Source organism: Carlito syrichta, unplaced genomic scaffold (genome assembly GCF_000164805.1).
Source record: "Carlito syrichta isolate Samal-C Ts95f unplaced genomic scaffold, Tarsius_syrichta-2.0.1 Scaffold309278, whole genome shotgun sequence".
Taxonomy (NCBI): domain Eukaryota; kingdom Metazoa; phylum Chordata; class Mammalia; order Primates; family Tarsiidae; genus Carlito; species Carlito syrichta.
The window spans coordinates 82,260-92,558 of NW_007253374.1; the positions used below are offsets into that span (position 1 = coordinate 82,260).

At 38.4% G+C, this 10,299-nt stretch overlaps 1 pseudogene; it reads left to right on the top strand.

The window, feature by feature from the left end:
- The first annotated feature begins 3,079 nt into the window (after positions 1-3,079).
- On the top strand, positions 3,080-4,779 carry LOC103269493 (annotated as a pseudogene).
- The last annotated feature ends 5,520 nt before the right edge of the window (positions 4,780-10,299 follow it).

Consider the following 10,299-nt stretch of genomic DNA (forward strand, 5'->3'; position numbering starts at 1 on the left):
ACTGATCCCATTCATGAGGGCCACTCTCATGATCTAATCACTTTACAAAGCCCCTGTCTTCTTATAGTACCACATTGGAAGTGAGGATTTCAACAGATGAATTTTAGAGGTACACAAACATCCAGTCTACAGCAGTAGCTGAGTTAAATATGTAGAAATCTTTGGTCATATTCATTATGTGGAGTTCTAGGACCATGCAAAACAGTGCATCATTTTGCTACTTATGAGACATAAGCCTGAGGCTGACCAGGCGTCACTGAAACACACACAGGACAGTTTAGTGAGTCAGGCTGCATTGTTCTGCTGTGATCTGGAAATCATACTACAGGGTTGTCAAGAGTACAGCCAAGGCCATATGGCCCATACATCAAGGAAAGTGATGGAAGAACAGCCATAGACTCACTTTTGCTCAGAGATGACGTCGCCACGGTCAGAGTCAAGTTGAGTCATGAAGGATAGGGAGACAAGGTTTAAGAAATACACGTGGGTGCCCACAGAGGTTCTCCCCGTCAGTCACGCAGAGGGGAGTGAAGGAATAAAAATGTAAGCAGTGCCTTTTCTTTCAGAAAACATCCATTGTACTCTTCACCTCATGGAATAATAATGAGGTGAAGAGGAGTCCACCTTCAAGAGCACTCACTGAGCACAGAGTCACTCACCATCCCCAAAGACATTTTCTACATCTGGAACTGCTTTTCGAGGATTTTCCTCTTTCCATTTATCAAACATTGTATTTATCTCTCCACTGTGTCTCTTTTATCCCTGAGAAGATAAGAGAAGATGGGATTAAATAAGTCAGAGGAATCATCAGATAAATGTTAGCTTCTATAGCTCTATAAGAGCCAAAAATGCTTATTAAACATTCAAAAGCAGATGAGTTGGTTGAGAAATTGAGGTTTTGCTTCTGGAATCTCTATCCTATTCCATTGGTCTATATGCCTATTCTTGTACCAATACCAGGCTGTTTTGATTATCGTAGCTTTATGATAAAGTTTAAAGTCTTGGAATGTGATACCTCCCACTTTGTTGTTGTTGTTGTTTTCTTAGGATTGTTTTGGCTATTCATGGTCATTTATGTTTCTGTTTGAATTCCTGTATTGTCATTTCCAGGTCTGAGAAGAATACTGCTGGTAATTTAATGGGTATTGCGTTATATCTGTAGATTGCCTTGGATAGAATGAACATCCTAACAATGTTGATTCTTCCAATCCATGAGCATGGAATACTTGTCCCTTTTTTAATGTCATCTTTGATTTCTTTCAGCCGTGTTTTCTAGTTTTCGTTGTAAAGTTCTTTCACGTCTCTGTTTAGGAAGATGACAAAGTATTTCATATTACACAGCCATAAACAAGTACAAAATTATGAACTTCACAGCAACTTGGATGGTCTTAGAATCTATATTACTGAGTGATCTACCACAGAAGCAAAGAACTGAGTATCTTATGTTCTCACTCATAAACGGACCTTCATCAATTATCATAATACTGTAAGAAAAGGTTTGGCAGTAGTGGAAAACTGCCAGCAGGGGGAGCAAGACTGGCAGTAGTGGGAATCTGCCAGGGTGGCAGATACCCTCATCAACAAGGGTACCTGCATGATGAACATTTGTCTACCTAACCCTGAATTGTATCCCACATCTTTAAAATAAAAATGTTTTTAATAAAACGTTCGAAAGAGATACATCAGTTAACTCATGACAGTCATGGTAAGCACTTAGGATAGATTTTTTTTTAAGTTGAAAATAAAAACTTTGTACCTAATGTAGCAAAAGTATAGATTTTAAAAATAATTTTATTTTTGATATAGTTTTGTATATATACAGATTTATTAAAAAAACATAGAAATAATTACTTCTAATACAAGAAATTCCAACCTGACAGAAGCAAAAGTGTGGTTTTCCTTGCTTTTCATACTTCTCACACACAAGAATTCTGATCATTTTTCTTGTCTGTCTTTACCTTTATTTCTGCAAAATAATTAGTTTGTGATCAATTGTCTAATCTATTACCTTCACATGTTCTGCTCTGAAATTTTTTAAAGATTCAATTTTTAATAACATCTTGATGGATTCACAAACCCTACAATTCACCCATTTAAAGTGTACACTTTAATGATTTTTACAGTATGTTTACAGAGTTGTACAACCAACAGCACAGTCCATTTTAGGACAGTGTTATCATCACCCTTAACGAAAACAAAGTTAACCATTTCCCCAATTTCATCCACACCCTGTCATATGCAGCCACTAATCTACTTTCTGTTCCCATGGATTTGCTTATTCTGGACATTTGATATAATGCAAATGATTATGGGTTGAATGATAGCATCCCTCCCTACCCCAAGTTCACAAACTGAAATCTTAACCCCCATTGTGATATTAGGAGAGGAACTTTCAGTGGAGCCCTCATGAATGGTCTCAGTACCCTTGTAAAAGCGACCCCAGAGAGCTCTCTTGCTCTCTCCATCATGTATAAACAGAGGAGAAGCCAGCTGTCTGTGAACCAGGATGCAGGGCTTCACCAAGCATCAAACCTGCCAGCACCCTGATCCCGGAGTTCCCAGCCTCTAGAATTGGGATAAATAAATTTTGTTGTTTGAGACATGCAGTCTTCTGTATTTTTGTTAGAGAAGCCTGAACTGACTAATACGGGAGTCATACCATATGTTGTCCCTTGGAATAGATTATTTCATTCAGCATATTGTCTTCAAGGCCCATCCATGTTGTGCCACATAACAGTATTTCTTTTGGTTTTACTCCTGTATTATATCCCATTGTATAAATATACCACATTTGATCTGTACATTCATTAGATTATGGATATTTGGCTTAGTTCCACTTTGGGGCTGTTGTGACTAATGCAATTGTGAATCGTCATGCACAACTTTCTCTGTAAACATATTATTTCCTTTTTCTTCTATACAAACCTAGGACTGTTTTCCAAAGCAGATGCACCATTTTACATTCCCACCAGCGGTGCAAGAGAGTTCCAACTTCTCCATATGCTTGCCAATAATCATCATCTGTCTTATCAACATAGCCATCCTAGTGGTGAATTGTAGGGTTTGTGACTCAATCGAGATGTTATTAAAAACCGAATTCTGGGGGGGCAGCTCACTGGAGGCAGTGCAGAGGAAGATTCGTGGCCTGCAGGAGCAGGCGGACACCACACAGGAGCGCTCAGGCATCCTGCAGCGGGAGCTGGACCGATGTAGCTTCCCTAAACAGATGCATCCAGCTGGTCGAGGAAGAGTTGGCTCGTGCCCAGGAGCATCTGGCAACAGCTCTGCAGAAGCTGAAGGAGGCCGAGAAGGCTGCAGATGAGAGTGAGAGAGGCATGAAAGTCACTGAAACTTGAGCCCAAAAGGATGAAGAGAAAATGGAAATTCAGGAGAGTCAGCTGAGAGAGGTCAAGCACATTGCTGAAGATGCCGACGGCAAGTATGAAGAGGTGGCCCGTAAACTGGTCATCATTGGGAGTGACCTGGAGCATGCAGAGGAGCGGGCTGAGCTCTCAGAAGGCCAAGTTCGACAGCTGGAAGAACAATTAAGAATAACGGATCACCAGAATGGGAAAAAATATTTGCCAACTGTATATCTAACAAAGGTCTAACATCTAGGATCTACAAGCAACTCAAACATGCCAAAAGGAAAAAAACAAACAGCCCCATTAAAAAGTAGGCAAAAAACATGAATAGACACTTCTCAAAAGAAGATATACGGGCAGCCAACAGACATGAAAAAGTGCTCAGCCTCACTCATCATCAGAGAAATGTAAATCAAAATCACATTGAGTTACCACCTAACCCCAGTAAGTATGCTATCATTAATAAAACAAACAACAACAGATGCTGGCAAGGATGCGGAGAGAAAGGAGCACTTCTACACTACTGGTGGGAATGCAAACTAGTGCAGACTCTTTGGAAGACAGTGTGGCAATTTCTGAAAGAACTAGAAATTGACCTTCCATATGACCCAGCAATTCCCCTGTTGGGAATATACCCTGAGGTACTCAAATCATTCCACAAAAAAAGATACCTGTACACGTATGTTTGTTACAGCTCTATTCACAACAACAAAAACATGGAACCAACCACGCTGCCCATCAAAGCTGGACTGGATAAAAAAATGTGGTGCATATACACAATGGAATATTATGCAGCCATAAAGAAGGACAAACATATGGACTTCGCAGCAACTTGGATGGATTTAGAGTGGATCATACTCAGTGATCTACCACAGAAACAAAGAACAGAGTACCATATGTTTTCACTCATAAGCAGAATTTGAACAATTATTATAATACAATAAGAAAGGGATTGGCAAAACTGTCAGGGGATGGGGGGTGGGATTGGCAGTTGAGGGAAACTGCTAGGGGAAGGAGGGGCATACCTCATCAGCAAGGGTACCTGTATAATCAACATTTGTATACCTAACTCTGAATTGTACTCCACATCTTTATAATAAAAAGGAAAAAATAAAAAACAAAATAAAAATTATCTACTTTAGTTATAAAAAAAATAATGGATCAGACCTCAAAAGCATTAATGGCTGCCGAGGATAATTACTCACAGGGGGAGGACAAGTATGAGGAGGAGATCAAGCTCCTCTCTGACAAGCTGAAGGAGGCTGAGACATGGGTTGAGTTTGCTAGTAGGTCAGTAACTAAACTGGAGAAAAGCACTGATAACTTAGAAGAGAAAGTGGCTCATGACAAAGAAGAAAGCCTTAGCATGCATCAGATGCTGGATCAGACTTTACTGGAGTTAAACAACATATGAACACCTCCTTAGCAGTGACCACATTTACTCATTTTGTTTTCGTTGTTTTGTTTTTAAACATCTGCTTGCCCCTTAAATCCATTTTTATTTACATTTACCACTGACACAGAAACATTCACGAAATACCAGCTGGGGTGGGGGTGGAGAAAACACACACAAAAAGGCAAGCCTGTGTCCCAGTAATAATGGTTTAAATGTGCCATTTCCCAGGTTGACGTTGCCCCACGTTGTAGAGAGTTTAGCAACACTGTCTGCTTAGTCCGTGTAGGAATCCTCACTGAAGCAGAAAGATTTCCAATCAAAGTGTCAACAGTAGAGTCAACAGGAAGATTAATGTTGGAAACACAGTCAGGTGTGGATCAGATGTGGTCCCCTGTGGTCTTTTCTTCCTTAATATACGATTTAGAACTCTGTCCAACACTAATTTATTTTGACTTGAGATTTACTATGAGATGAGACTGTGGATTCCACATTTCTGAATTCACTCAAGCCAAGGGTCTGTAAGTCACGCTGCTCTTGTAAGACTTCCATTCCTTCCCAACTGGCACGCTCACAGCTTGTGTCAGCTCTGTAGGATGGCATTCCGTGTGGGCCCCACCCTTTCATTTTAAACTTCTTTTGTTTTGTAGAATTACTTAACCTTCTCCATGTCAAGGTGAAAGGTTTAGGCACTGCATATGACTGGGAAGGAAAGAACATTTTCTTAAGAGGCTGGGTGGCTCAGCCTGTAATCCCAGCACTTTGAGAGGCCGAGACAAGTGGATTGCCTGAGCCCGCGGGTTCGAGATCTGCCTGGGCAACTTGGCAAGACCTCATCTCTACAATAAATCAAAAATCTAACCGGGCGTGGTAGTGCGCGCCTGTAGTTCCAGCTACCTGGAAGGCTGAGGCGGAAGGATCACCGGAGCCCAGCAGGTTGAGGCTGCGGCGGCCGGGAGCATTGCCACTGCACTCCAGTCTGGGCGACAGAGTGAAACTCCAACTCAAAAAAAAAAAAGAGTTATGTTTATGTAGAACATTGTATAATGATATGAAATAAAATGCACATTGCAGGACATTTTCTTAAAAAGAAACTGTGTCCTTAAAAAATTTCTGAGCAGAACATGTGAAGGTAATAGATTAGACAATTGGTCACAAACTCATTATTTTAAAGAAATAAAGGTGAATACTTAGGCAAGGAAAATAGAGTTCTTGTAAACCAGGATGTAAAAAAATACTGTAAAAAATGGTATCGTATTATTTTGAAGATTAGTCTTATATATTATTAAAGAACACATTAGCATTGCAGACACTATGAATAACAGAAAATAGAGAATTACAAATCACCTAAAATCCAAACACCTACCAATAATTTATCTTAAAGTTTTGGTTATTTGATGGTATTGACTATAAGATAAAATAGGGTAATATTATGCAAACTTTTTAAAAATTAATTATTTCTATCCTGGCAACATAATTTTAATAAATTGAACTGTGGTCACACACAATCAAATCATACTCCACTGGCCCACCATCTTTTTTTCTCAATATTGTTTCAAGGATCATCAAACCCACAACTATGTTTATATATTCCAGTTGCAAGGAACTGGTGGATACACCACTGAATCACCTACAACTTGATCTTATCCAAGGCTCAATGCCATCTTGGGCAATATTCTCATAGTTTTGTTTTGTAGAATTACAGTGTGTCCCAAATCAGACTTTGTACTGTTTAATCTTAAATTCTGAAGAAAAATATATGACTGACTAAATTAGTTTCCATATTGAGCTGAGTTTTTATCCAATCACTCTTAGACATTGAGGGATCAAATTCTGGAGTCTAGATAGATACATCAGATGATATTGTATGATGTTGCAATCAGATCAATGGACAAAGCTAGAAAGGGAATACTTTTACGTTCTATCTACACATATGACAAACCATAATTATTTCTCTGCTATATCAAACAATGCAAAAACAACCTCAAAGTAACAACGTATTGTGCTAACATTAAAACTGCTGAATGAAATTCACAAATCTTTGTGTGGTCGCTATTGTTTTTGATTTGTATCTGACTAATGTTATATACTCATACCATTTGGGGATCCTTCATAATTTTTTCAATAAGAAAGTGAAGCAATTTCATTAATTATTTAAAGTACACTTTGATTCAAATATTTTAGTTGTTTTTAACCTGAGGGCAATGGCCATTTAAAATGGAAGGGTTCTAAAAATAAATAAATAAATAAATTGAAGAATTCCGATTTTATATAGAAATGAAAAACAAATGGTTCCCAAGCATGTGAGGAATTTTAAAAAACACCATGCTGTGTGAAAATTAAAGCTACTCTTAGATATTTTTCACACATGAGTTTGGCAATAATGCAAAAGTCGGAAAATATAAGAAGGCTGTGGGAAACATGGCAGTCTCATATTGCCAGTGAGCATGTCAATTACTATCTGACTTAAGAAAAGTAATTTTCTGGACATCTACTAACTTTAAAATTCACATTCCATTTGGAACAGTAAATCCATTTGGGAGAATTTGTTCCACAGATATACTTGCCTGAGTGTGAACTGGTGAATGTACATGTGTATTCATTGCAGTATTCTTTATAAATAAAACTTGAAGTGACTCAAATGCTTACCACTAGGGGAATGAAAAAGACATCACATTACATTCATATGATGAAATAATATTCAATTTTGTCAGAATGTCAGAGAGCTCTCAATATTGACACTGAAATATCACTAAGATCTATTGTTAATGAAAAAACAAAGTAAACACTAATGTGCAAAATTTCTACTCTTCAAGTAAAAAGACAGAAAAAAATCCAAATTTTTTTGTGTATGCATATAAAGAAACTCTGGATGCATGTGTAAAAAGCTGATAACACCAGGGACACATTTAACTCTGTCTGGGGAGCAGACTACGTGAAGTTATTACCCATTATAAAGTTAATAAACACTTGAAAATTCCACTTAAAATTTTCACATGGAAAATTTTATTTATATGCATAAAATTTTCTGATATTATCTGATGTCACACAAATGAAATTTAAATTACACTAATTTTCAAATTAGAACACATAATTTTTATCATGCATATTTTCCAATGAAATTTCATATTTCATGATTTTCATGTACATTTTCTTTTTTTAAAAAAAGCACATTTTAAATTTAAAATTGTAGGATACAGTTAAGGGTTATGTATACAAATATGCATCATTCAGACACCCTTGTTGATAAGGGGTGTCTCCACGTCCCCAGACAAATATTGACTACTGTTAATCCCACCTCCCTTTCCCTCTCTGCTCCCCCATAGTTTCCCACCACTGTCAAGCCTTTCCTTATAGCATTATGATAGATGTTCAATATGAGTGTGAACATGTGATACTCAGATCTTTGTTTCTGTGAGAGATCACTCAGTATTCCATTCAGGTTGCTGCAAAATTCATGATTTTGTTCTTTTTTATGGCTGTGTAGTATTCCATCATGTATATAAGATATTTTTTTAATCCAGTCCTCTTTTGATGGACAGCATGGTTGGTTCCAGGTTCTTGCTATTGTGAACAATGCTGCGATAAACATACATGTGCAGGTATCTTTTTTATAGAGTGATTTTAGTTCTTCAGGGTATATTGCCAGTAGGGGATTGCAGAGTCATGTTAAAGGTTGATATTCAGAGCTTTTAGGAATCGCCACACTGCTTTCCACAGAGGTTGCACTAGTTTACATTCCCACCACAGTGTAGTAGTGTTCCCTTTTCACTACATCCTCTCCAGCATCTGTTATTTGAGTTATTGATAATGGCCATTCTGACTGGAGTTAGGTGGTATCTCAGTGTAGTTTTAATTTGCATCTCCTTGATGATTAGTGAGGTTGAACATTTCTTCATGTGTCTGTTGGCTGCTCGGATATCTTCCTTTGTGAAGTGTCTGTTCATATCTTTTGCCCATTTTATAATGGGGTTGTTTGTTTGTTTCTTTTCAGCACGTTTGAGTTCCTTGTAGATCCAAGATGTTAAGCCTTTGTCAGACATGGAGTTGGCAAATACTTTTGCCCAGTCTGTGGGCTGTCTCCCTGCCCTCTTGATGGTTTCTTTGGTTTTGCAGCAGCTTGTCAGTTTAATGAGGTCCCACTTGTCTATCTTATCTCTTATGGCCCGTGCGTTTCAGGTTTTGTTCAGGAATTGGATGGCAGTTCCAATTTCCATAAGGGTGTGTCCTGCATTTTCTAAGGTTCTTATGGTTTGAGGTTTTACATTTAGTTCTCTGATCCATTTAGAGTTAATTTATGTGTATGGGGATAGATAGGGATCTTGTTTGAATCTTCTGCATGTGGTCAGCCAGTTTTCCCAGCACCGTTTACTGAGTAGGTTCTCCTCTCCCCAGTGGTAGGTGGTGGAGGCTTTGTCGAAGATGAGCTGGTTGAGAAATTGAGGTTTTGCTTCTGGAATCTCAATTCTATTCCATTGATCAATATCCCTGTTCCTGTACAAATACCAAGCTGTTTTGATTATTGTAGCTTTATAATAAAGTTTGAAGTCTGGTAGTGTGATACCTCCTGCTTTGGTTTTTTTGCTACGGATTGTTCTGACTATTCTTGGTTGCTTCTGTTTCCATATGAATTCCTGTATTGTTTTTTCTAGCTCTGAGGAGAATGTTGCTGGTAATTTGATGGGTATTGCATTAAATCTGCATTAGCTCTGAGGAGAATGTTGCTGGTAATTTGATGGGTATTGCATTAAATCTTACTACAGCTTGCCTTAGGTAGGATGGACATCTTCACAATGTTGATTCTTCCAACCCATGAGCATGGGATATTTTTCCACTTGTTTGTGTCATCTTTGATTTTGTTGAGCAGTGTTTGTAATTTTCATTGTAAAGGTCTTTCATGTCTCTGGTTAGGAAGATGCCAAGGTATTTCTTTTCTTTTCTTTTCTTTTCTTTTTTTTTTTTTTTTTGGCTATTGTGAATAGGATTGTGCTTTTTATTTGGGTTTCTGTTTGTTTATTATTGGTGTAAAGAAATGTGATTGTCTTTCACACATTTATTTTATACCCTGAGACTTTTCCAAAGTCCTTTATCAGTGCAAGGAGGCTTTTGACAGATGCTCTTGTGTTTTCAAGGTACACAATCATGTCATCTGCAAAGAGAGATAACTTGACGTCCTCTCTTCCTATTTGGATACCACTGATCGCCTTCTCTTTTCTGATTGCTCTAGCCAGGACTTCCAAAACTATATTGAACAGGAGGGGAGAGAGTGGTCACCCTTGTCTTGTCCCAGTTTTCAGGGGAAATGGCTCCAATTTCTGTCTGTTTAGGAGTATGCTAGCTGTGGGTTTCTTATAGATGACTTTTGCTATTTTGAGGTATGTTCCATGTATGCCTAGATGTTCGCGGGTTTTTATTAAGAAGCGGTGCTGAGCCAGGCTCAGTAGCTCAGCCTGTAATCCCATGCCTTTGGGAGGCTGAGGTGAGTGGATTGCCTGAGCCCGCAGGTTCGAGACCCGCCTGGGCAGCGAGACCTCATCTCTA